At 36.2% G+C, this 27,253-nt stretch overlaps 1 protein-coding gene across 13 annotated transcripts in view; it reads right to left on the bottom strand.

The window, feature by feature from the left end:
- The window catches only part of B3GALT1 (beta-1,3-galactosyltransferase 1), a 225,140-nt gene that overhangs the window by 43,416 nt on the left and 154,471 nt on the right, over positions 1 to 27,253 (bottom strand). For all 13 annotated transcript variants that reach the window (XR_012044366.1, XM_072874617.1, XM_072874615.1 and 10 more), the window contains one exon: positions 20,627 to 20,721. The gene's annotated coding sequence lies outside the window, so the exon portion shown is untranslated. The remainder of the gene's footprint in view (positions 1 to 20,626; positions 20,722 to 27,253) is intronic.

Raw genomic sequence — 27,253 nt, 5'->3', positions numbered from 1 at the left:
AGAGAATGACCTGATTCTTTTTTAACCCTGTCTGTCTTTTCCTTCTTTATCCCTGGTACTTCATGCTTTCAAAACCCTCCTGCTTAAACTTCAACTTGAGCTTTTAAAGTTCCCTGTAGATAATTTCTTCTGCTAATTAATGCACCAAAAGCAGATTGTTTTATGTCTTTGGATATAAGCTACGTGTCTATCCAGAAAATTTCATAAACTTCTCGTTAAGAGGAAGACAAATAAAAAAAAGATTGGGGAGGGAGCACAAAACCATAGGGAACACAGAGTACAGACTTTCTTGAGTGGACCACCCAAAGTATAGAAGTCTTTGCAATATATATATATTATTTTTTCCCAGAGATTCAGTTTGTTGTTCCAAAATGCCTAGTGTTGTAATATCTATGGTGGAGTCCATTTTCTTAATTTCCCAAGATCTCTGCTATTGCTTGAGATGCAGAAAAAAAATGGTGCATTTTTAAATTTATATTCTCTCTTTTTATTGAATAAATCATCCTGACAGGAGAGGAAATAGCTATCTCCCTGCTGTGGATATGAAAGATACACTCATATTTGTACTGAACCTCTAGATCTCATGCATGTTATTGTAATAGACTTTGTTACAACTGAGACATGGAATAAAGGTTTCAACAAAGGTTTATTTTAACTGCACTGGTTTTTGAAGCCTAAAGTGAGTGTTAAAGTAATGAAATGTTTTATATTCAGCTTTAACACTGGGCAGCAATAACGAAAAGGCTGCATTCAACCAGGTATTTCGTATTTAATATTATGCTAGGCAGGGAGAATAAAAGATACAGAGGTGGCTTAGAGATAGCTATGATCTTGCTAGAATTTTGCTTTTCGAGGTTGTTTATAGAAGCTAATGTGATTTTACGATTTTTTTTTTTTTTAATATTGCAATCTTGTCGTTGTTCAGTAAAATATAAATTGTGAAGGCTCAACTCATTCCAGCTTCATTGTAACTTAGGGCCAGATTCCAAGCTCTCCATAAAGTGCACATCCTTCTACCAGACCAGACTGTATCAGCCTTGAAAAGTCCTTAACATCAAAGTAGCTTCTATAAATAGCAGCATAAGTAGTTTCAACTGATAGAAAATGTCTGCTATTCCCTGGAAGTTCACAGTAATGTCTTTCATTTATTGAGACGTTTTACCACTTCTCTGTCCTCTAGGAAAAGCGTGCCTCTATTCAGTCTGCTTGACATCTAAAGGATGTGATACTGGACAGTTATAAATGAACCTTTGGCTTAAGGGGAGACATTAGGCAGACTGAGAAGGTCAGTCCCATTGAACCATCTGCTACATAAAAAGAGCTGAATTAATGTAGATTTGAGTAGCTGGACTTGTGAAAGCATAATTTATGAAAACTAAAATATAAACATTTCATTTTATGGGGCTTTTACATCTGGAACTACACAGAATACCAGGAAATGACAGTGCCCAGAGGGACTGGTACCCAGTAAGGGTTAAGATTCAATGCATCCATCATTTGTGTAACAGATTTTTATTAAAATCAACAGGCATTTTACCACTCATATGCACTATGCTGATATCCACTGTGCTGTAAAAGCAGTCAGATGAGTACAGAGCAATTCTGAAATCTCACCATAAATTGTACATTTCTGTGAGCTTGTTGGGGTACACAGTTTCTTCAAAATTTCAGTCGTCCATAGCAAACCAAAGCATGTTATCAAACTTGTTGTCAAATGAATATGCAGTGATGCACACAGCATGTATTTTAGATCCTGGATTGTTAGGAGATTATGTAGGCTTACATGGACTAATATGAAAGTAAGCTCTTTCACATCTGTCCAGAAACTAATGTTATTTTAAAGTAACATTTCAGTATTCCTGTATGTTTTTTGCCTAAGAACACATGCTAGCAGAGCCTTTCCTACTGTTGCAGATATTTATAATGCATTGTTTCGATGACTGCAGCCACTGAATACTGGAAAATCTGAAAAGAGGCGTGTAAAAGAAATTAAAGAGTGTTCAGCTACAGTGGAAAAACAGCACAGGTTAGACTATGAGAATTGTTATATAAAAAGAAATAGAGTTTAAAATTTCACATGCCATTGTCCTGAAAATGTCACACTATAGACATAAATTGCAAAGACAAAAAAGGATCAGAAGTCCACCAAAAAAGCCAAGAAAGAAGAGAGTCCTAAATGTTTAGATCCTGTGAGAGGCAAGCTGATTTTTGTCACAGACTACGTCAAAGTATATTTTTAAATTCCTTGATAAATTCTCCTTTTGTAAGAAGCTCAAAGGCTTCTTCAGTCTCAGCTTTAGTTGCAGTCCTAACTTTGACAGACAGGTAGATTTGGTAAAGGGGTGTAGACAGCTGCAAATAGAGAATGTCACAGTCTATTGCTGTGCAGTGTGGCACCCCAAATTGCCATCACCTCCAGGCATGTGCGCTGAATTCAGTGCTTCACAGTGGTGGTCAGGGGCCTGTCTGAAACTGGTAAAGCAGGAGACACTGCACAAAAGGAAAGTTGCAGATCTCATATCTGTTCTGTGTTTGAGCCCTTCCAAGTTAAGGTACTCATCTGATCCTTGCTATTCTGAATACAAAATAAATAAATAGTCCTGGAAGTAAAAATTAGAGCTCCCCATTCTTAGATGAGAGAGGTATTAGGCTGCAAAACTCCTCACCTTTTTCCAGATCGATAAATCTATCTGGATAGTGCAAGAGCTTTAACTGGCCAGGTGTAGGTTAGGGCACTGTGACCATGGGGTATTTGGTACAGGTCTGGATTTAGGGTCCCTCCAACACATTTCACTTTGGAAAAGCACACTTCTGGACCAAACTTAATTCCCAGGCTGGTGAGCTGGACTGAGCCACGGGGCCGGGGCAGAGTGCTGGTTGGGGAGGTCAGGAGGGCAGCCCCAGCAGCATGTGTGCCTGACAGCTGCTGACCACGCTGCGTTGGTGTGCCTACCACCTCCTCTGGCCTCTCTCAGGCATTGTACCTGGCCTTTCACTGCTTTGAGGAGTGTGTTCCTCATGCTGCTAGTTAAGGTGAAAAGCCGTAAGGCTGCATTTCATGTTGTGAGGAGCAGTGAAGGTGCAAGAGTAGAAGAGACCAACTTGTGAGTCCCATTAAAGCTGAGCTATCTGCTAGCCGTGTGCTGGATTCTTGGGCTCTGGGCTCAGCATGTGAAATGCTGTCATGGCCTGTTGTGATTAGCTATTGAAGATTTTCTCTTAGTGGTTGAACCAGAACCCTACTCGTTAGCACACACCCATGCTGTGCCTCCTCAGGGCAGACACAGCTTTATTTACAAAGAGTCCAGATAGGTACTGCTCAAGCTGATCTCACTAAAGCTCTGCATTAAATAGTAAAATGAACCCTTGCTAGCCAGAGTTGCCAGTGTCTGTTAGAAATAAGGTTCACTTAAATTATTTAGAAAAACGGAAGTAGCTGCTGCTTTAACAAATATTCTTCTTTAGTGAAACATTTCCTAGAAGTTAAAACAGGAGTATATTTTAGGAAATATTAATTGTGCTGTAAGGTTTCCTGCTGATTTGGTCTATGGCATCTGCTGTTTAGCTGTTCTCTATCTACAAAACTTAGGTGGTCTTATATCATTCAATTGTTCAGTGATGCTTATGTCATTAATAATTCTCAGATGCTCTTCTGGAAAGTTACACAGTAGGATAAATCTTGAATGTGTTACTGTACAGTCTGTCAATAGATAGGGAATTTCAAGCTTTTCAAAAATGTATTTCTCTATTGAAATGAAGATTTAATCCATGCTGTGTCAGGAACACTGATTTTATGATGATGGATGCTGAATGAAAGGCTTTAGAATAGGTAAAGAATAATATAAGTTATGGGTTATTATCAGTTTTCTCTTGAGGTTTTTTTTTCCTTGTAATTTCTGGACGGGGCTCTTTCTTTGGCAGGCTCCCAGAACAGCAAGTAACCATACTAGGCTGTTGGACATATGCTATTAAAACCAATTGTCTGTGGCAGTGTTCAGACAACTTATATATTCCATGAAACTTATTTTAAAAGGTCTTTTTGTTCACCCTCTATCTTGAAAGCCAGTTTTAACAAGCAATACTGAGAGATTTTGATTTACTGTTATGAGTGATGGTTTTAAATGTGCTGGCACTTTCACAGGAAGATGAAAAATATACTCTTGTGTTTCGTTTTTTCAACCCTGCCTGGGATTTCAAGTGCATGAGGCAGACTGTGCTTTTGCTGTTCAAAGGCTTCTCTGACATTCACAATGACATTTAGATATGGATTAATATTTTGTTGATTATTTTTAGGCTAAGCATTACTAAATACATAGTCTGCGCATGTCACAAATCTCTTAATAAGAATTAATAATTCTCTGAACATCTGTAAAAAGATCTGTCGTTCCGTGATTTCATTACAATCAAATAATCAGCAGTTATATACCTGACTGGGAATATAAAATACTAAGAACCTATGAATCCTTAGTAATAGGATTACTAAGATTTTGAGGATCCTGTCCATCAATTGTCCTATAGAAAACAACAGAGGTGACAAATTTGGGGAATGCTGAATCAGTGCTGAAATATTTGCACTACAAAAATGCCAAACTATGTTTACAAATTGTTTGTATTCATTAAGACTAAGGATATGTGGGTATATATTAATACTGGGTATATAGAAAGATAATACCATTAAGCAGTCACCATAAAAATACTACCTCTCCATCCTTTTATTCAGAAAGGAATGTTGTATGTAGCTACCACAAATTTAATCACTTGTATCTCACTGAAAATACTACAATCTGAAATAGCTTTTCTTTTTTTCTGAATAAATATTTTATTAAGAAGTTCTGTTTTATTTATGTATGCAACACGTATTTTTCTTAGAACGATTTGGCTTTGATTTAAAATTCTTCATACACGATATTCTGTTTTCCAGGTTCAAAATTGGATCTTTTCAGTAGAAAATGAGCTTTTTAAATTGATTTTTAAAATTCAATTAAAAATTAAAAATTCAGTCCTCAGCATGAAAAAAGTAAGTGCTCAAACTAAACATTTGGAATAACTTGAATTTTGACTTTTTTAGTAGAAATATGCTAGGCTGAATTTTATTTAGGACAATATTTTCAATTTCTCAAAAATAAACTATAGTTTCCTACCCAGCTCTACATAAGTTGTATTTTACACTGAGCTGCTCCCAGCTATACACAACTATTAGTGAAGGAGAATTCTAGAAAGTCTGACTTTTGGATGGCCTAATTTTGTGGTGACTGGTATGAAAACCTTCAGAACAGCTCAATGGCAGAGTACCATGATTGTTACTATCTTCAGTTGAGTGAATGGTGCTCCAGGCATCTAAAAATTGCATCCTCAGTTTTGCTTTTTGTTATCATCAGTGGTCTTTTAAAATCTGGTTTTAATCATGCAATGAGTACTCTGGTTGCTCTAAGACTGGGATGTCACAGAGGACATCTTTTTCTGGTTCAGTGATCCCAACAGATGTCCTTTACCTCTTATTTTTCTACAACTTGAAGTGAACTGAAAGATGCATTTGCTTTAGTTCAAGCCTTAGGACTGCTTATGTTTAAGCAGTAGCATTGGTTACAGAAATATCTGCTTGTCAAATTTTACGTTATGCATAGCTCATGCAAGTTTGTCTGACATGAGCCATCTTCTTTCCACCCTACTAGATATATATGGTTATGTCACACAACAGACTTTCCCAATTCCTTTTTAACGATATAGTGATTGTTTCAGATTACTGTCATAGGTGTAGTTGTGAGGTTTGAGGTGCTCTAGCATGGGAAAGTTCTCTATGGGAAGTAAAAAAATATTTCCATACCTTTTACCAGAGTCTTTCTATCTTTGTCAAGAATAGATGATTATTGGCTTTTGAATGGTATGGTTACAAATAGCTTCATATTTACTTGAACTATCAGGCAACCATTAACCTGGAACTAATCTAATATCGAGCAGAGCTTTCTACTTATCAGAAGTTTTTCTGAGGTACTCTTAATCTGCAAAATTGGACAGTTGAGTTACGTTATGGGTGATGTCCAGAAAACTCCATGTTTATCAGTTTCAGCATAGATATTTATATAAACATCCAAGATGTCTTTTATCTTGGCATGCATAATTCTTCACGGTACACTCTTCAGACCAGTGAGAAAAATCCTCATAGATGGAAAAGCACAATTCTAACAAACCCATTTTATTCCTTGCATGTTGTTAGAAATATCCTGACATTTTATTCTGTCAAAATTAAAGTTTGTATATACATATTTGCAAGGATCTGAGAAATGTTTAGCCATACATTGAGAGCAGGGGAGAATATATAAGTTGTGCTTTTTTTTTTTTTTTTACATTTTAAAATTCCAAGTAAATAAATAATTGGGTTTGTAATGATAGCAAAAACAGCACTCTACTATCTTAAGAGTTATGTCATAAAGACCATTTAAATGCTTGGATTTAATTAAGTAAATGGCTTTATTGTTCCTCTTTTTGGTTTTTACTTAATTAAAGGTAAATAAATATCTTACAGTGGACTGTAAAATGCTACAAAATTCCAGAAGGAACGTGGCCCAAACTGAAACAATTGAAGTCAGTAGGAGCCTTGTACAACCTAGCGCAGCTCGGCAATAGGAGGAAAAAGGAGGAAGCTGGGGCACTTCTCACTGTGTATACACTGACTGTATATGCTGTCACAGAAACCAGAATTTAAAAGTATCATCTGTTCTGTTGCTTGCGGCCTCTCACTGGTCCCTTGAAAAAGCAACAAGCATCCTGGATGCTCAGCTACTATGGGTATGAAACCCACACATGAAGAAAAGAAAGCGCGACAGTACTTTTATACTTCTTCCTGTACCCCAGAGTGTCCTAATATGCATTTTTATTATGTTTATAGAGTGTCTTTTGGCTATACAGTGTTAACAGTTGTCCATAGCCTTTTACTCCTCCTTGCTTTCTCATTTATTCATTATAAATTGGATATGCCACTCATTCCTCTTGACAGTCTCAATTTATAGTTGAGCTAGAGTTTCCCAGCTATAGCTAGTTATGGTTCTCAACTACAGCATGTGTGTGAGGCCAAATTGTACTTTTCATGGACTTAAGGAGGTTAGAACAGACCATTACTTTGTATTTGTATTATGATCCATCCTGTTACATGGAATTAGTCTTGACCAGCTACCATGCAACCTCACTATGCCTTTGCCATGTTTGCTAAGTCAACTAAAAGTCTTTTTAAAATACCTTCTGCATTCTTTGACAGTCAAGCAAATGTCCTTGTGGTGCATTAGAGCAGATTTTTGTGTAATTAAATTACTAATCTGTGTGCATTTAGACAATCTTTATGACCTATAAGAGTAGAAAATGCTAGAAAATAAAAGCACATTGAGTAGCTTAAACATCCAGTCACTTGCATGTAGGTACCTCTTATCTTATTGGTTAATTCTTTTGAACACTATGATCCTCCTGAAATGGACACAGAATCTTGAAGTTCTGTGTGGTTTGCATTTTAAGAGAATAGATGTATAATGGCTGATTCTTAGCGCCTTGATTGACATAATTCTGACATGCAATGGGCAAAGTTTGACCCTTGGAACCATCTATCTGATTTGCATGAGCTACTTATGCACAAATATGTAGCTAGAGATACAATAAATGGGCTATGTGATGACAATATAATACAGAGCTCCAGGTGGCCTCTTTAGACAAGCAGAGCTTTCATATTAATACCTTGATACTACATATGGAATGAAAAGAAAGAGCTTTTCTCTAATAACATGTACAAAGTCTTTCATGGATATTTTGTTATTTTAAATTACATACATGTGCAGTAAAATTGAAACCTAATATTGACATAGCTCTGAAGTAAATTAAAAGATGATTATCACCAGAAGTATTAGCTAGTGTGCGTTTAAGTAGCTTGCAGATTATATTGTTCTGAATATATAATTCTAGTTGGTTTATGTTCCTTTAGATTTACAAAGAATTTTCCCTCATCTCTTTTCCTAGTCTGTTCGTAAAATATAAATATATCTAAATATAAAAATTAGAAATTTTCCAATAAGCATGACAAAGCATATGTCAGAAGCTACTTGCCCTAAGGGTAGGACATATAACTTGTGGTTAACCACAATGTTATCAAGCTATTTTTAATCAATACTTTTATTCTGGGTCACTTTTCCATTAGTGACTTGTGCAATACTAACCCAACTTTTTGGGTCAAGGAGCCTGTGCAGACCTTAAGGTTCCAAATACCTTTCTGAACAATTAATAATCTGTGCAAAACAGGAATATTTGCTCTATGGAGACATAAAGTAGCACTGCAATTTTAAAATTACTAGAAAATACTGAACAAAATAAAATATTGTAACAAGGTAATCAGGCAGACCTTGGTGAAACCTTGTTAAAGTAGAGCATTAAAATACTCTTTTTTTTTCTTTTTTTGCATTCTAGTTCCACTTATCGGTTGTACGAAAGCCCATACAAGGGCAAGGTTTACAGCTGGAATGCCAAGCGGAAATGAATTACAGCAGAACATGGAGAAGAAAAAAAGAAAATTCTCCCTCCTAACAGAAATATGGCACCTTATATATGTGCAGTGCACAGTTTCTTGCAGTGACTGGCTGTTATTGGGGAAGAAAGATGAGACGTGTAATGCTTCCCATCCCTAATCTCCCTCCTCGCAAAGGTCAGTATCTCAGCAGTACCCTCAGCATGTTCAGTCACTGTAGTGGGAAATGTTTCCCTTCCTTGCTTGTCATGCCCTGATGCAATTTTAATTCTACAGTTGTAGTCTGTCCCTTTAAAGCTAATACGTCAGATTCTGTTTTCTTCTTCAGAAATATTTAGAACTGGGATATGAGCTTAAACCATTTCCATATTTTGGCAAGAAGGGCTCATATGGTCCAACATATCTGCTTGGTAGCTTCAGTGCCTTGAATAGTGATTGAAACAACGTGATAACTCTTATAGCAAACTGGGAATAGGCAAGGTTTGTGCTTTGAATGTTACTTAATTATTAATTAAAGGTAGCTTGAAACTGAGGGTATAATCGGTGAATGGTAGTACCCATCCTTGGCCACTGTATATATCAACTTGCTGCCTGGGTGGGAGTTCGAAGCAGGATTCTGCTTGAGCGACTCAGTGTCATTGTTCTGCCCTTTTGGTTATTTCATCCAGAGATGCTATATATAGGTTGTGCATTCAGAACTACACCAGATACACAGAGCAGAAAAATGGAGTTGCTAAACACTTTTCTTTTACGAGACACTTTTCATTTCTCAGAGTGCTTGATGATATTCTGGGGGGAGGGGATATCTTTTGGTGGTATTTCACAAAGATTGTTGTGTAATTGGGCAGGTATTAATCCAAACTCAGTTTATTTTTGTGTTTCAGGATCACTGTCTTGCACTGTCCAAAATATTTAGGCTTCAGACTTCAGCTTTGAACTTACATAGTGGGAGACATTCAGAACACTGTGATTAAGGTTCCTTCCATACCTTCCACTAGAATTCATAAGTGATGGTCTTGCCCCTTTACAATGCATAGAAAATTGTAGAGTAAACCAGAAGATACTAGTTCTGTGGTAGTTTAGACCGTTTTTGTGCTAGCTTTACAGGAATAAAAGTAACCGTCTGCATAGAATTAAAAATATTAAATTGCACTCTTATTTATAAAACAGAAAAGCTTGAAGGGCCGTGCACTTATTACTGCATCTAAAACATGCCTTTTTCTGTCAATGTTGAACTGGTTTAAAATTCCTCTTTTTTTTTTTTCCCTAGAATTTTTTTGTAAATAGGATTTTTATCACGTATGCTAGGAAATAGTTGGTTTTCATGTAAAGTCCCTGTGTTTGGATTTGAGAATATTTAATGGCAGTGGTAGAAATGCTCATGCTTTGCTGAAAATTAATAGCAGAAGTAGTCCTATGCAATTTATTTCACCATAGTACTTTGTCCAAGATAAAGTTAAAGAAAAATTAGTAAAGCGTCCAACTTTTCCTTCAATTACTTTTCTTCAAAGGCTTTTATCAGGTATTTCTGATGTATATTCTTCTAAGTGAAAACAGTTTATAGTTCAACATATCTCAGCCTGAAAATATTCTACAAGGTATGACGGATACACAAGACACCTGGAAGGAATGTCAACTAGTTTATGTCTGAGCTGATGCATAGCTGATTTTCATTTTTGACCAGAATCTTTCTTTTGTGTCTCTTTACTCTGGCCAAAATCACTTCTGTATGGAAATCATTTTGCAGCCTGTGTGGAATGAGCTTGTGGTTTTGATTTATTTCCTAATAAAATGGTCTAGCATAGTAACTGTGAAAACTGACTTTACCTGATGCCTTTTATGGTCCTTTTGTCAAGATTAAAGAGATAAGAAAGGCAAATCCTCAGGCAACTAAACATGTGGGGTTTTCAGATTGCCTGTGAGAGATGAAGTGGATAAGTTTGATCCTCGTGATGTAGTGTCTGTTCTGTGAGCAAATAAAAAACTCTCATCCACAGATGTTTGTTTGGACACTTTCCCCAAAAGCTGTTTTCATATATGAAAACCCCAAAAGTTTGAGCGTATTTTGTATCTTGGCAACCAGAAGATGTGCAGACACTGTCAGGGAAATGCTAATCCTACCTTTCATTAACCTGTATGTCCTCTTTAACGTAGAGGACACAGTTATGCTGTGTAGTATCTTTTATAGAGAAATCAGGGTGCCTGTTTTTACAATGTGGAAAGAAGAAATGGAAGATTCAGCAGGACAGGAACATTTCTATGTTAGTAGCCAAAACAATAAAATCTGCCTTAGAAGTACTGCTTTCCAGCAGCAGTAATTCCAACAAAGACATAAAAGTACTGTTGAGCAGCTTATACATGAATAGAAAGAAATAATCACTGGTTGACATGTTACTAGGATTTTTTTTTTAATTTCATCTGCTTCCTTAAGTTTGGTCTAAATGTGGAACTTTTTGAAAGCGCCATGTAAATGGTGTATACACTAATCCTATTATTCATTAATAGGATTAATGAGTGTACCTCCTGTATAAAGCTTTGAAAATGTACCCTCTAGGTCCCAAGCTTCCCTTTTTTTGTGAATTGATTGTCAAGATAATCCACATATATGTGAATTATATATCTCTTCATGGGCCTGAATTTTGCTCTGCATTTACAATTAGTAAGCATTGTTTATATACCTAGGGGCATTCTAACAGAACAGTGAAAGTGAGTAATGTGTTATGCTGATGCTTTTAATGGTTATCAGTTCTGTTTAGGCAAGATATCTTGGATGAAAGAATTAAAGTCATCTTTTAAAAAAATCATAAATTCACTCATCTGTAATTTCAAAAACAAATAGACAAATTAATGTATTATAAAGTTCAAAGTAAATAGGTATTAACTGAAATAGAAGTACTAGCGCATTATTAAAGCTGCAAACAACTCATGCAGCTCATGATGTCCTGGCTTCTGTTTTTTCCTAAGCTGAGCAGACACTGATATGAAAGACAGACATGTCTCAGTTTAAAGATCCAAAGTTGTCTTGTAGGCGGGTACATTTTCAGAAATATCATTGGTATTCCTATAGAACTAAAGTTTTACAAAGGCAGGTTTTTCTTTCTATTTGAACACAAAAATCTGCTAGAATTGCTTATGAATAAAACTCAAGAAGTATCAGTTAAAAAGGAACAAGATGCTCCCTAATATTATCATATACTTTTCTTGCTGATATGTATTTGAAGCCCACTTCTTCATCTTCAGAGGCAAGGTGCATATGTCTGCCATTCTGTGACTGAAAGCAGTTTTCAAGCTGGGATGTAGCTTAATTGGTGATTTGAGTTGTTTTTTTAAAATTTCTTTTTCCCCAGAATGACTCTTGAATCTTAACCACATCCCTATGCTATGATCAGTGAACAAAAAAGAGAAGGACAGTAAATTAAGCTCTTAGCTGATATGCTGTCTGGTAAGAAATTGTAATAGCAGCGTTATATATAGCGAGACAAAAAGCATACTGCTTTTGTACTCAAGAGCACCTTTTTTTCTTTGATAGAAGAGATTCTGTTTTTGAGTCTGATATCCTACCAATCAGTCATTACAACCTTAATTTGGCACAACTGAACCCCTTCTTAAATGTCTTTCATTAAAAAAATTTCTGAAGAGGAGGAACTAAAGATGATTCAAGCCTTATCATTTGATAACTTTGGTTCATCTCTATTTTGAAAAAAACAAAAAACCAAACACTTGACTGAGTTTTGTCATTGTAAATGCAATTAGATGAGTAAAACTTCTGCTTAATACCTGTTGGAGAAAGCATCCTTAAATTCATTCTCATCCATTTTTATTATGCTGGAGGAAAGAGTTTTGTTTCAAATGTTTGTGTCATACAATTTTTGGTTTTGTAAACGGAGTTTTTTCCTACACAGAATTTAGTAAATTCAAATTCATCTGCATGATCATGTTAGAATTGTATTCAAGGTGGAAATGGAAATTTAGACTGCCTAAATATTGTTCTTCACGAGATTTTCTTTAGGCTTTGCCACTCTTGGGTACTAAAATCTAGCTTGTTTTATATTACTTAAAGCTGGAGTTGCTGCAAACTTTTTTGATCAGGAGCACAATGCTATAAGCTCTTCTTTGTGAAAACTCATCAGATTCCTTGGGCTTTGGGTATGCAAATGTCTACAACGCTTAGTCCTGGCCTTTTGTTCAGACTAGTGTTAGAAAGAGGGTTAGAAGTTGTATACCACAAAAGACTTTTCTTATGTTTTGTTTTGTGTCTTCTAGCTGTGACAAGTATATTTGTGTGCTTTAGCTTTCTATTTCTGAAACAAAGACCAGTATAATCAATGCTCTTCAATAGAGTTATCCAGACAGAGAAGGTAGGAAACCAGATGTTTTTGAAGGTACGAGGTGGAATTCAGGGTGCTGTGTTTTAGTGCATAGTCTCTGGAATCTATGCTTAAATATGATTAAGGGTAAGATTCCAAAACAATCTGTTCTATTTCTGGTGACAAGGATAATGCTATGCTAGCCCTATCCTGCAGCACCCTGGGTCACTTGTCTGCGTACAAGTCAAACATACTTCGTAGAGAAGTCTCCAATGAAGAAACTAGAGTTTTCAAGTAGAGATTTAAAGCCTGGAAGCTTACCAACTTTGTTAAGAAGAATATATTAATTAGATATGAGATTAGTCCCATTAAAATCAGTGAAAAAACTCATTCTGCTCACTGTGATATTCAGCACAATATGGAAATGAAAGGTTAAAATTTGTTATTGCCTGCTACTTTTTGAAGTACTTGGTGGAAAAAATGAGTTATGCTCCTATGACTACAGATTCTAGGTTAAGATAATGATTATTCAGTAGCTGAAAATTTTTAGAATTTACTACTAATTGGGAAGTTAGATAATAACAAGGTGAGTAAAGGTTAAGCAACAAGATTTGGAAAGATTTAGAACATCACGTTAAGGCAAATGGTGAGGATATGAGACTATCCATGTGTGTGTATTAGCAGAAAAAAACACGGTGATGAGAGAAACATCACTGGTATGTTCAATCCCCAGCATTAAAAATGTTCATACTTGTTTTGATGTTTATGAATGTTCAAACTGTTACCATGAGATGAGGGAAAGTGGCACTTTGCATGTACAACGATGCATCATAATATCATTGCTACCCCAATTAAATTGACGTTATAGGAACCCCCTAGTGCTTTCAGTGCAGAAGAACAACTAAGAGCCTGCTGAAGCAGAGAGTGTGTTTTCATATCTCTCTGATGACAAGCCCTCTGGGCTCAGATAAGAGGAGGCTGAGAGAATAGTCATTTGGTCCATAATAATATCTGAGTAGCAATGTCCACATAGCTTTTAAATCAGCTATGACGACTAACTAAAAAAAGTTATGTCCAGGCTGTGTGCTCTTTATAGATAGCACAAAGATTCATTTCCCAGATTGCTTTTGAAGGAGGGACAAATGTTATTTTTGGTTGGTAAATGGGATTAGTGTTCTCTGAGAGACAGTGCTATCAGGTAAAAATCGACATCTTTTTTGCTGTGATAGTAATATAATTTTGAAATGTAACTTTCCTTTCTCTTACTTCTTTCCCCCTGATATTCTATACTGACGTTGTGCCAGACGTGTTAGCTAGTCAGCTTGCCTGCTTTGCCTCTGAAGAAGTCAGGTGTATATAGTATTATTTTACACAGGAGAGATTGTTTTTTACTAGCATATTTTACTCTTCAAAGATTTAAATTCTTTTTGTGAAGCGTTTTTTACTCCTGAAGGAAGAATAAACTGACAGAAGTATAAAACATTTGCTACCTCTTTTGCAACCTCTTTTCACTTCAGTATTTTAATCATTCATCAAATTATTCTTCTCTGCAAAAATATGTCATTGTAGAAGACAGTCAGGCCATCTACAAAGATACATTCTGGAGGTCTTACATTGGTTTAATGAAAATTCCAATAGTAGACATGGCTGTTAAGTTTTGTTTTTTTTTTTATTTTGCAATCAATAATACATTATTGATCTTTCCCTGAACTTAACTCTTGATGTGTATTAACAAAATCTAAGATTACATCTCTAATGAACTTCTAACAGAAAAATGGCTGTCAGTCTACCTGAAATGTTTGTTATTCACTAATATGGCAGTTATTGTTAACTGAATAAGTTCAAGAACAGAATATATTTATTTTTGCACATATTTTTCTGATGTTCTAGAACAGTCTTTTAGATAGAAAATTAGTATGACCTTATGAAAATTAAGTTAGGGAATCAAAAAACATTTTGACAAATACTTTATTTCACATAGATGTATGTTTTCAGAGAGAAGTACAAAACCCCACAACTTCATATGGAAGTTGGTGGGAATTCTCACCTACTTAAGCTTATGCAACTTTAACCATTGTATTTCTGTGTCAAACTATGTAATGTAATTTATTTTTTGATTTGGGTTTGGTCTGCATATGAAATATTATTTGAGAGGATTTTTATCGTATCTGTGAATCTAAACTAATCGTGTTTTAGCAGTGCAGTGGATTAGCTTATGTCTCTTAGGACAGGATTTAAAGTAAGAGTTGTCATCTTCTGTGAATGTCTCTTGTTTTGTTAGTAACGGATAAAATAAGCACAACTAATACTCCTGGCTACAGACTGTATTTCAATAAACGTGTAAAACAAAGACTAATTAGATGACATGGTCTGTAGGAATGAAATGGAAGCAGAAGTGTAAATAAAATACTGATAAAATCAGACAGATGATACAGTCCAGACCTCTTCCATTCATGGTACTTTTCTCTACACAAACTTGCCGGAGTTAAATACAAGTATTTTGTGACCCTGTAAAAGCCTGACATTTGTATTCTTTTCATTCTAGCTCTTAGTAAATTCAGTTTTCTGTTAATATCTGAAGAAGAAAGAGGTGCTAAGAGGACAATAGAGGGATACATTGCTATTTTGCCACTAATTAAAATAACTGGGTATTTTGTGTCAGTTGTGGGTTAACCCCCGTAGGAAGCTATTTATCCATTTCCCGGAAAGGAGGGCGTCATTGTGCATAACAGTTACTTGGGAAGACAAACGCCATCACTCCGAACGTCCCCCTTCCTCCTTCTTTCCCCCAGCTTTCTTGCTGAGCACGACGTAATATGGTATGGGATATCCCTTTGGTCAGTTGGGGTCATCTGTCCTGGCTGTGCCCCTTCCCAACTTCTTGTGCACCTCCAGCCTACTTGGCAGTGAGGCAGCATGAGAAACAGACAGCCTTGACCCTGTGCAAGCACTGTTCAGCAGTAGCTTAAACATTGGTGTGTTATCAACGCTGTTCTCATCATAAGTCCAAAACATAGTTCCATACGAACTGCTATGAAGAAAACTAGCTCTACCCTAGTCAAAACTCGTAGAGTGTCTGAAAGGAAGGACAAAGTGAACAGGCAAAGGATTAATGCAAGAAATAGAAAATAGGTGGCTGCAATAGCCTGACCAGAAGAGATCAAAAGTTCCTGTGTGAGCTACCAAGTAGTTGTGACTTGCCTATAAATGCTTTGGCACAATAAAGCAAGTAATAGACTGGCCACTAGAATGGTGTGTTTTGGCATACCTTCAGTGGTGATCATGGATAAATTTGCAACCTTGACATTACTGAGGACTAGGCCTACGTATGGTTCATCTTCCACATGTTTCTTCTGCAGTTCTCCTGTAGCACATAACAGAACTGCATTCAGTGCTCCTTTTTGTATGTATGTATGCCAGTGTCCTCTAACCTTGTATAAGGAAAACAAGCAAATGCTATTTCTTTCTATGATATATGATATTTGAGTAAAGTGAAATTTCACCTCTTTGCTTTGCAATGTAGATATCACCATTATGGTGAGCTGAACGTCAGTGCAGCTTGCTCTTGTCTGCCTATCAAGCTGAAGAGCAATTTCATGCCAAGCCTGGGGTCCTCTACAGAAGGCTAAACCCAGCTTATACATACATAATTAACTGTAATTTTAGCATAGCTCCTCAGGTTGCCATTGTGAAAACTGCATTGGGTTTATTCTTTAATACATTGATTACAATAGATTATTCAGTAGCAGAGAGAACCAGGCACAGCTGAGCAACTTTTGCCATGCTCGTGGCATCAGAACTGCTGTTCATAACTTTATTTGAGAAGGTGAAAAATGTTCTGCTGATAATGCTGAACTTGATGATGCAAAAGGTGGGAGGGGAGAAAAGAAAGAGGCATATTGCTCTGATGATTGATAAATCCTATTTAATCCTTCCAATTTATTTCCCTCTCTTTCAAAAGGCTATGTGAACACATTGTCAACATTTTCCTTTTTTTCTTTAAATTAATGCAGATAGTTATTTTGTTGTATCTCCTGCCTTGAGGATTCTTCCCTTTTTCTTTGCCAGGTTCCTCCAGTTATCATTCCCACAACTTGCTTTATGTAATCCCTCCTCTATTCTCACCTCCAAGATCCCATTCAATTTGAGTTTGTACAGGGAATTTTGCTTTCAGTAATGCAAGCTAAGGTTGTTCCAGTGTGTTTCCTTCTTGCCATCCTCCCCCTCCAAAGTTTGTATGTTTTTGAAGTCAGCCTTCTGGAAGGACATGAAACACCACAGGCAATCATAATTTTGTGTTAATGAAGTTATTTGTCAGTGAATTAAAATTCAGAAGTGAAGTTTTCAGTTAATTACATATGAAAAATTACCAAAAAGTGCAACAGGCCCTGTTATTTTGATATTAAGTTCCATTTATTTGACACTGCACTTTCAGCTTTCAGTATTATGCAGATTTTCTGCATTAACAATAAAATCTAAAAACCAAGAATGAATGAAAAGCATGTTCTGTTCAGTTAACCATGGAATGCTAAAATCCTGTAGTGCAGCACTTGTCTACAAACCAAAAGTCATTGACTAAATTTTCAGGTTATGGTCTCATAGTCTCAAGTAGCTGGAAATGAAATAATTGCTGCTGTAACTATTTAAATGCATTCCCTGTGATCTAATTGCTTTTGCTTTAAATGATTATGCCCGTTCCTCATTTAGCATGCCCAATGCATCCACTTAGACTTACATGATGCATTTTGTCCTCACTTTAACATAGATTAAAATGTTGTTGCACTCTGAAACAGGAAGTTAGGGCTAAGAATGTGTAATTTATTTGAAACTCAAGTAAATGCTATTTAGGTTAATGGCCAGCTGGTTTGAAATAGGTCTCTGAAGGCACAGACTAGGACTGGTCTAGGCTAGAAGTGCTGCCTCCTGCTGCCATTGAGCATTCCCTGTATTTGTGCAAATATTCTGCACTTCAGGGTAGCAGTATATAGCAAATAGAGACCATGTGCACTGAGTTGTGTATTCCACCCTAGACTCTGCTTTTTTGCACACTGATACATATCCAGTTGCTTTGGTTTATTTTCTTCACAGAAAATGTATATGCCATGACTGAAGGGATACGGAATAGTCCCTTTTAAGGTGAAGGATGGGGGAAAGGAATAGTGCTTAATGGCTGCTACTGGCTGGCAAAATGTTGTATGTAAATTAATGCATTTTGACTTTTTGTGTGGACAGATGGTAGGTTAAGGCAAACCTAAAGATATTTCCTACCGTGATGACTTTGTAAAGCAGCATAGCAGATTGTCAGTTTGTACACTGTTCTAATGGGACAAATTTTTTGACTGCTGGGTTGTTGCGTGGCGCTAGAACTATGTGAATTGTAGCTCAGTGCTGTATCCTGGTGAATCAGTGTTTGCAAGTATCTCCAATCATACAGATCGGATTCCTGAGTGACTCTGCCTGGGAAGGATAATAATTTCTGGCACCTTAATCTCTCTTCTCTTGGTGCAGATGTCTAAAAATAAAGGCCATGGTTGTATTTAATTTTGTGAAATCCAGCATGCAACTTTTAACTTGGCTGAGCATTGTGGCTCCATCCAGCTACGTCCTCCCCCCAGCTCCCAAGGAAGATAACTTTCCCCACTTTGTTCCATTTCAGTCCTTCTAATGGTGCTCTCCAGCTCTGAGTGGCTGAAGTGCCTTCTATTTTGTCCTTTGCAACCTCCTTTTGCTGGTATATAAACAGGTTGCTATTTGCCCTAAGAAACAGCTTGATATGCACTTCTGCAGCGAGTCTGGGAAACATTACTGTCTAAAGACGGCAGCTGAGGTACTCTCTGAAACTGAGAAGCCCTAACACCCACCTCGACAGGATTGACTCAGCATATTAATTTGAAATTTCAACTTCACTGCTGACCCCTATATTGTGTCAGCTTTTGGGTTTGGAATTTAGCCTTGAATCGTATGTGTTTCTGAAGTTATATTTATAAGCAAAGCAGGAGAATAAAGTTATTTTAAAAGGAAACTTCTATCAAATTCCTGGGAAGGAATGGATTATGTTACTAAGCACTCACCAAGCCTCTGGTTTTTGATTATGAGTAAGAAAGCAATATGAACAGCAGCTGACTTGCTGATCTCTGTCTTCACTTAAAAGTCAGAGCTCAGGCATTCATTTAGAGGACTGAATACTTTTTTTCACTAGAGCCTGTACAGTTCTTCTGACATTCACAGTTAATATTGATACTCTTTAGGCCAGAAAATATTACTAGAGAAAGAATGCATCAAGGCTGATTCTGCTTTGAATGGAGTTAGTAGAAGTTTAACCATTGCTTGTAAAAGGAGGAAGACTAGACTGAAAAAGATTTATAATTCAAATGTGTTTAATGGTTGTGTATCTGTATGGTACAGATACACTATTTTGAGTATATTTAAAAAAGACAGTCTCTCTTATTTTCTAGGGCATTGTCTTGTTTTTAGTCTCTCCATAATTAGTTTCTATTTATAGAGCAGATCAAGAGAAGTAGCTTGCAGATGTCAAAAAGATGCATGTTTTCTCACATATGAGTGTTTTCTTGCTTTAACTTTATACAAATACTTTATTATCAATGCTTTTTAAAAGACAGAGGAGGTATATAGACTTTAATTTTTTTCTGTATGATTAATACCAGCCATTTGTGTTTTGCTTTCATTTGTAAGTACTTCAAACTCTGCCATAGGAAGAAGAAATGAGCTATATGTATTTAAATGTACACATAAAGATTAAAAGAATTGCAATCCTCATATTTTTAGTCACCTACATCACTATAATGGATCTCTAACATGAAAGTTCTATTTTACAAAGTGCTATTACCAGCACTTGTTTCCATTTTTCATCTTGGAAAAACATTTAATTTCCAACTTAAGTTCTCACTACATACTTTTAAATTCCCTTATATTATAAATGCTCCTTCTATGTCTCAAGAGGTTAGGTAATTTAGTGCTTTTGACTCAATAAAACTCTTCCAGGCAGTTATGCTACTGAAATTTTGGTAAAATAACATGTGGGGATAAAAAAAAAAGAAGCGATGAGCAGAGTTACTATCACCCTAGTCACAAAGTTGTGTGTTTAAATGCATGTTCCTGTGAACTGTATTCTGTATGCTAGTATTTTTTTGTATATTCTATTCTGTATAAATTCAGTATCAGTCAAAAGTCCTTTGTAGCTGCAAATAAAATGTAACTATTGCCTTTTAATATGATGCTAATAATGAAGTGGTAAATGCATAAAACAGAGTATTTAAGGCATGTAGGTATTCTAGATACTGTGTTAATATAGAAAAGGAAGACACCATGAATACTGAGAAACTTGTATTTAAAGTGTGAGCCCTTTTATAGAGCAACAGCAACCCCCACCCTTTCTCGACCGTCAAATGACCTCACCGCACTGCCTTAAAGATGAGATAATGGAAGTATCCTTTGTTTATAGTATCCCATAGAACAAATGTTTATAGTAGTGGCTTTTGTATATGTGCTACACAAAATTTCTCAAAAATTTAATTTCAGCCTTTATATTGTATCTTCCATCTTGGATTGTAAAGGGGGGAGGGCTTTCTTAGGTTTTCTTTTCCTGTTAAACACTTACATTTAGTGTAAAGAGTCAAATCAAAATCTTTAATCATTAACAGGCCAAAGAACTGTTAAAGAATAAAAAAATTCAGTCAACACTCTTTAATAAAAGCCATACTATCCAATGAAATAATATAATACTGTGCATTTATAGTGTTGTATTAGCTATAAAAATCTAAACCAGTTTATAATATCATACAGTTGTGTAGGTACTTACCATTTTAAAAGCAGCATCAAGTGGAATCGGTGGAAATTCCCCAAGGTGTAATCAATAATTGATTAAAATGATGGTATTATTTTGAAGTGCACAATCTGAAATTAGAGGAAATTTACTGACAGTTGTATACTTTGTTGAAAGAAGGATTGCTCAGACATATATTAACAACAAAAGAGATGTCTGTTGCCTTCTGCAGAGTACAAGGAGAGTGATTTATTTTGAAAATGTCTTTCAGCTGGGTAACTAGGTAACTTACACTGTGCTACATGAAAGAGTTTGGATTCCATTTTGTGAAGCAGGATTCCAGTGCAATGAGTGAAGGAAACAGATGGAGTAAGAGGAGGACAGATGGGTACCAAAAAATTACAGCCACCGTTTTCAGTACCTGTGCATTAACTGCCATAAATCAATTTATTATCATTTCCTGAAAGAGGAAAATCATAGATTATGAAGCCAAAGCATTACAGGGCCCAAAACCACTCTGTTGAAAGCATATATTTGTAGTGGTTAATAATAGTTCTATATGGGCTACATCTGAGAGTAAAATGTTCTGTGGGCAAGAACCTCACCCCCAGTCCAGTCATTTCATTGTGTCAGGGAGATTTAAACACCTCTCTTATTCAATGCGGGGAAGATTCATTGGTTATTCTGCCATATTGGACAGCTGTAAAGCTTTCCTTGTAAACCAGAGGTGGGCTACTGAAGTGATGCAGTGAGTGCTAGGGGGCTGCTCCACCACGAAGGCTTCAAGCAGCCTGGGAAGGAGCTGAACCTGGAGAACCCAAAGTAAAGGCTGAGAGCGCAGGAGGCCACTTTCTCTCCTGCAGCAGCCTTGAATTGCAAGACATGAATTGTGGATTAGAAAATCAAAACAAATTTACTATATATATACCAGCAGTCCTTATCTGCTGTGTGGTGCAGCTGCTCTGTCACATACTTGACCTTGACTTAATTTGATCATCCCTGTGGTTAAATAGGAAGTTCAGCTGTGAGCCAAATAATTTCTTAACACCCCTCAGCCCACCAGTAACTGCCAGCTTGTTGCTGATACTGTTGAATTTTTATATGAACACCTGTCCATTAGAAATTGGATGGTGTCCATTCAGAGAATTTACGTTTATTTTAGAATGTCTTGCAATTAGTGGACTTTCAAAATTGTAGAATACAAATAGAAATCACCCTTGTATTCAAAATACTTGATAAATGAAGAAATATAGGTCAGAATATGTAACTGCTCTCATTCTTGTTGAAATTATATCCGGAAGTTTTCTTGCATAGAAGTTTTCTTGGCTATCCACTGCATGGATAGCCACTATATTTTGGTGCAGCAAAGGCAAAAGTATGAAAAAGTCTGTAACTCAAATATCTTGGAACTGGCTGTTAGATTTTATCCTAGTTCTTTTTAAATTTTCCTATGAATAGTTCGAATTAAAAATTCAGAATTTTCTTGAATTTTTCAAAATAATTTTCTAATTAAAAAATATTCATTTTAGGGGTTAGGGTCACTACTTTTGTAATAAAACTTGAATCAAATACGGTGTTTTGTCTTCATAGGAAAAAAGATTGGTTAGACTTTATCCCTCAATGTATTAAATGCAATTTAGAGCTTAATGTGGCAAAACCTGATTTTTTAAACTTTGTTAGCTGATTGTAGATTACCTTCCCTGTATCATCTTATTCAAGATGAGCATTGCAGTGCTGGCTATCAGGAGTGCTAGAGGCTGGATTACAGCCTTCAGCCATAAACAAGTCCCATTCAAAACTCATCTTCTCCTCCCACCTTTAAACAAATCTCTGTTGGATTGGGATGTGACCTGTGAATCAGGCAAATGGTTCAGAAGGGGTGCGGTGGGATAAATAGGACGGAAGATGGTTTGGCTTGGTTTCATAACTGAAGTGGAAGAGAAATCATTGTTCAGTTTCCTTCAGTTATAAAACTTTAGTGATCTGAATCTGGTTTCAGAACGGCTCTACTTATGCAGATACAAATATACTAGTTTTCTTTTTTTTTTCATTAAATTTTTTTGAGTTGCAGAAACATTAATACAACTGCCATTATTTTTTTTTCACTGGGACTTCTTACAAAATTCCATATCTCCATAGTCATTGAGCTGCTTCTCCTCCCCCACCAACCACTCCTTTTCCAGTCTGAGTTTGGAATAAAATAGATAAGAAACAATGTTTCCTTTAAGCAGGTAGGAGATAAACTATACAGCTTTCTTAAGCCATCTATCTGAAAGAGACAGTTTAAAATCTTAACCAGGGACAAAACAGTGACGAACTTTTTCCAATTTTTGCAGTTTAAAGATGGAAAGTAATTGTAACTTAATCATTCTGAAAGCATAGAATTGCTTTGGAAATTAAACTCAGGCTGGAATTTACTATTTACTACTACAGTTCTTTTGAAAACAAACAAGCTTGCAACACATGAAGTAGGCACTCTTAAATCCTTATTAAAAGTAATGGCCACTAATAAGTTTGCCCTAATAGATAACCCTTCAGCCCATTGAAACCTGGCAGTGTGTAGTGTCAGGAACATCTTGATACTAGTATGGAAGAGCAGTATAATTATTTTGATCTATATAAGTTAGACTCTAAGAGAAGATGGTCCAAGGAAAGGGAAAAGGCCATGCTGCTGTCAATACTTATCAGCAGTAAGTCTAAGTGATTTGCAGCTTCGTTTATATATTCGATTTGTATTCAGCCCAGACCGAGATTGCCCTTTCTCAAACTGCTTGATCACTTTTAATTCCTTAGAGGAATGCTTTTAAAAAAGAGAGCAATCTTGTACGAGGCTTTTGCTGATCACTAAATTTAGGGCTTCTTGCCCTGATGCGGGGAGAGAAAGAACATTTATGCACTGCAGAGAAGAGGGCTCTTTGTTAAAAATCTCCTGGCAGTTCTCAGCTATTATGCACTGAAGACTGTTACCCAAGTACTAAGTTGCAGCAAAGAGGAAATCTCTCTAAAGTGGTCAAAACTCAAGTGCTTGGTCTTGTTTCTACCCATTACAAAAGATGGGACGCTAGTTTAAGTGCTTCCTTGAGCTCTCTATCCCTGTGGTTTTGGTTCAACTGTTCTGCTTAGAGAGAGTCCATACATATTAGCTTATTAAAGTAATATAAGATGACTGTGAAACAGCTGTGGGGCATACATGTCAAAAGAAAGGTCACAATCTTCTGTACAAGTACAAATAGGAATAAATGCCTAGTATATTTGCTGCTATTGGAGCATCTGTCAAGAGCTGAGTATCCAGCAAGATTCCCATAAAGGAAATTACTCTTACCAAGGCATTGTTTCTTCCTGTATTTTTGTCAGTCAGCCAATCACTTGCAAATGAGTTGAGCTTCATCATCTAAGCTGCCAGTTGAAACAAGTGTATTATGTTTTCCATGTATATGCAATATGTATGAATTAGTCTAATGGATTAGTTCAGGTACTAAGATCAACCAAACAGGAGATTCCATTCTGTATATGAAATTAGAATCTTAATTTTCAGCTGTAGTTATCATTATTTCAGATACTGAAAAACCTGTCAAATGAGTTACTTTAGTCTGGTTTCACTTCAACAATGTAAATTAGTACAAATGAGAGAGTGGATTATGAAGGCAATAGTATAACCTGTATAATTGGTAAAAAGATATGCCAGGAAGATTTGGGGGGCCTGGGAGTTCAGAATCCCCACCTCAACTTTGTGTACCTCAATCTAGGTGTGACTGGCTACAGGGAGAGCACTGTGTGTTTCCTCCCCACCAGAACCATGCTAGTCAGCAGTTAGAAAGCCCTAAAACTTTTACTGGTAGAAAGTAATTACAGAATACTAGGTATTGTAGTAAAAAAAAAAAAGTTATTATCTTCTTTCTACCACAGATGAATTGAATGGTCTGTAAATAACACTTTGTTTTCACCTCGTGTGTGTCATTGCACAAAAATGCTGCTACTGAATTGTCCTGAATATGTCTTTGCTTAATTTCAAAGCTCGAATTAGTGATTAGTAAGAACCTTGGGCTCTGCTTTGCTGTTTCGCTGTTAAGTAGTAGATTAAAAAAGAAACTTAAATCTCAGTGTAACTTGTTGTTAACACCATTTCTGCTTGTATCTTTGGAGTTTCTCACCTACTATTCTTAGTTACTTATTCCAAAATCTTTAAAACAATAAAAAGGCCCTGGGCAAGCACTTTTTCTCCTGACACTGATTGTTTCTTATTGAAATTGCAGCCTCTTCTTTGTGAGGAGGAAGAAGGAAGTATAAAGGCTTGAGGCAGGTTTTAACATTTTCAAGCCATGACTAAAGCCAGTTTAGATCAGTTGGCAAGGGCTTGAGCAAATGTAGGGACAAGCTGAGGGGAGGTGGTTAGGACCATACAATGAAAAATAAACATAGACAAACAGGAAAAATATAGCAAGGAATACAATGAAGAAAAGAGCGAATGAAGGTATGAAGGAACTTAAAGATTAGCGAGACAACAGTGATTATTAGAAATAAAACTTGAAGAAATAGGATAGCAAAAAACCAGAGGAGCACATAGCAAGAAAATGGCTAAACTGCAAGCGTAAAAGGGTTGGAACTAAGAAAGAGAAGGGTTTTCTGAAGATAACACCTATCTGTCAATCTGTCTGACTTCTTTTGTTCCAGAATCTGATTCTATGACCCTCCACACCTCATATATCCTGTTGACTTGTAGGCTTCTTTCCCAAGCAAACCAGCTAGATACCTTCTGGAGAAATTGTGGTAAAATCAATGCAATTGTATGTTTTAAATTGCCATATGAGATGCAGAGGATTTTGGTCCGTATATCTATGCAGTAAGAACATGACAAATCTATTCCTGCTAGGTCTGACCACTGTGCATATGAGCTGCTGCTCACTAATTGCCCTAGGAATTGATGCCGGTTTCTTCCATGCCCCCCCCAAATAATATATATGTGGCTTTAGTTCTTCTAGTAGTGAGTTTATGTTACTGCACGCATAACAAACTATGTATAGGGGTCTGAAAAATGTTTAGACATGAATATGAATCTTATCTTCTATAAAGAAAATGGATGCTTTCAGTATACTAGAAGGTCCTTATTTGCCCTTATTAATTTAACTGTTCTTTCCACACTGGTAAATAAGCCTTTTTTTTCTTTCTTTTTTTTTTTCTTTTCCCTTCACTAAATAGTTACATGAAAAATTTCTGGGATTAATCAGGAAACTTTCAGCATGCAATGTCAAGCTTTTCTGGGGGAGAGGGAAAAGTGGGGCAGCATCCAAAATGATTTCTAGAACATTGAAGAAGAAATAGGAAGGGGAGCCTGGAGACATTTTTTTAGAATATTTAGCTCTAACAGTTGAGCATTAATAATTTCAAGTGATACAAACAGGAATCAAAGCACCTTGTTGTCTGTATATGGTTAGTATAGGATCATGTGTGAATGAGATAGATAATTTTAAAAATAGCCAGTTCTGAATTTCTGATAATACTTTCTTCTGACTCTTGACAACCATTTTAGCAGTATAATGGATTGTGTTGTTTTTCCCTGGATACTTTTAAAATTTGTATATATAAAACTTCCTCAGACAGGTACAAATACAAAATACTAGGTACATGCACAAATAAGAAGGTGTTAATCAGACAAGCTTGTGTAAGGAACCTGATTTTATGATAACGAATGTTCTGCAGAATGGCTATCATGATATATCCTCCTACTTAGCAATAGGAGAGGATGTGTAACTACTAACTTGTTAGAACGATGAAGATCATGTTTAAGGCACATTCATTTTCCTCAGCCCTCTTTTTTCTCCCAGCCATCCAGATCACTAAAGAATTTATCACTGCAGAGGATGATGTCTGGTGTATGATTTGTTTCATGCCAGCTATCTTTCACAGGCATTTGTGCTACCTTATTCCCTTGACTCCATCCAAAAGGAAAGGTGTAGGATCATATGTCATTGTATGCCCTTGCATGGGAAAATAGCCATTCCAATGCTTGACTTTTGCCATGCATTTAATCAAGCCAGAATAGTTCAGTAAGCTTCACTACTAATATTTTTAAGCAAACAGAAAACAGTTATGACCACTATCATACTTGCTGTACTTTAAGCTAAAGACTGATGAACTGTTGAGGAAGAACTAGAAACCACTGGCTATGCTCAAAACTTTCATTTTTTAGGATGAAATGTTTTGTCGTTCTTATTTTCTATAGCTGTTTCTGTAAACCTAGAATTGAATCTCAAGTCTTGATTTGTTCTGATGGTGTTTCCATTTGGAAATGTCAGATATTTCAGGAGAAATTTTATTCCTAGAAGATCTTGAATTGCAGCGCTATTATGCAAATTTTATCCTTGCAAAGCTGAATGGAATTTACCCAGTTCTAAACCTTAAACCTTTTGTGAAATGCCTCTATTAAAATATGGCCTCAGAGTTAGGAAAATAAAATACCTGAAGCTAATCTAAACTAATATAATAGAGAGTATTGTGTGTGTCTGTCTGTATATGACAATGTAAGGATGATAAATTTGACTATAAATATCCATTTCTTTTGTAATGACTGCTATATATTGTAATATATTGTATATATATCTGCATGCCGCCTGAGATTAAGTGGTTGCTTCTTTAGTTAGTTGCAGCAGCAGACTTTTGATCTCT

The sequence above is a fragment of the Ciconia boyciana genome, chromosome 10 (genome assembly GCF_034638445.1).
Source record: "Ciconia boyciana chromosome 10, ASM3463844v1, whole genome shotgun sequence".
NCBI classification, from domain to species: domain Eukaryota; kingdom Metazoa; phylum Chordata; class Aves; order Ciconiiformes; family Ciconiidae; genus Ciconia; species Ciconia boyciana.
The sequence above is the reverse complement of the archived record's forward strand: the minus strand, read 5'-3'. Positions and strand labels throughout refer to the sequence as shown.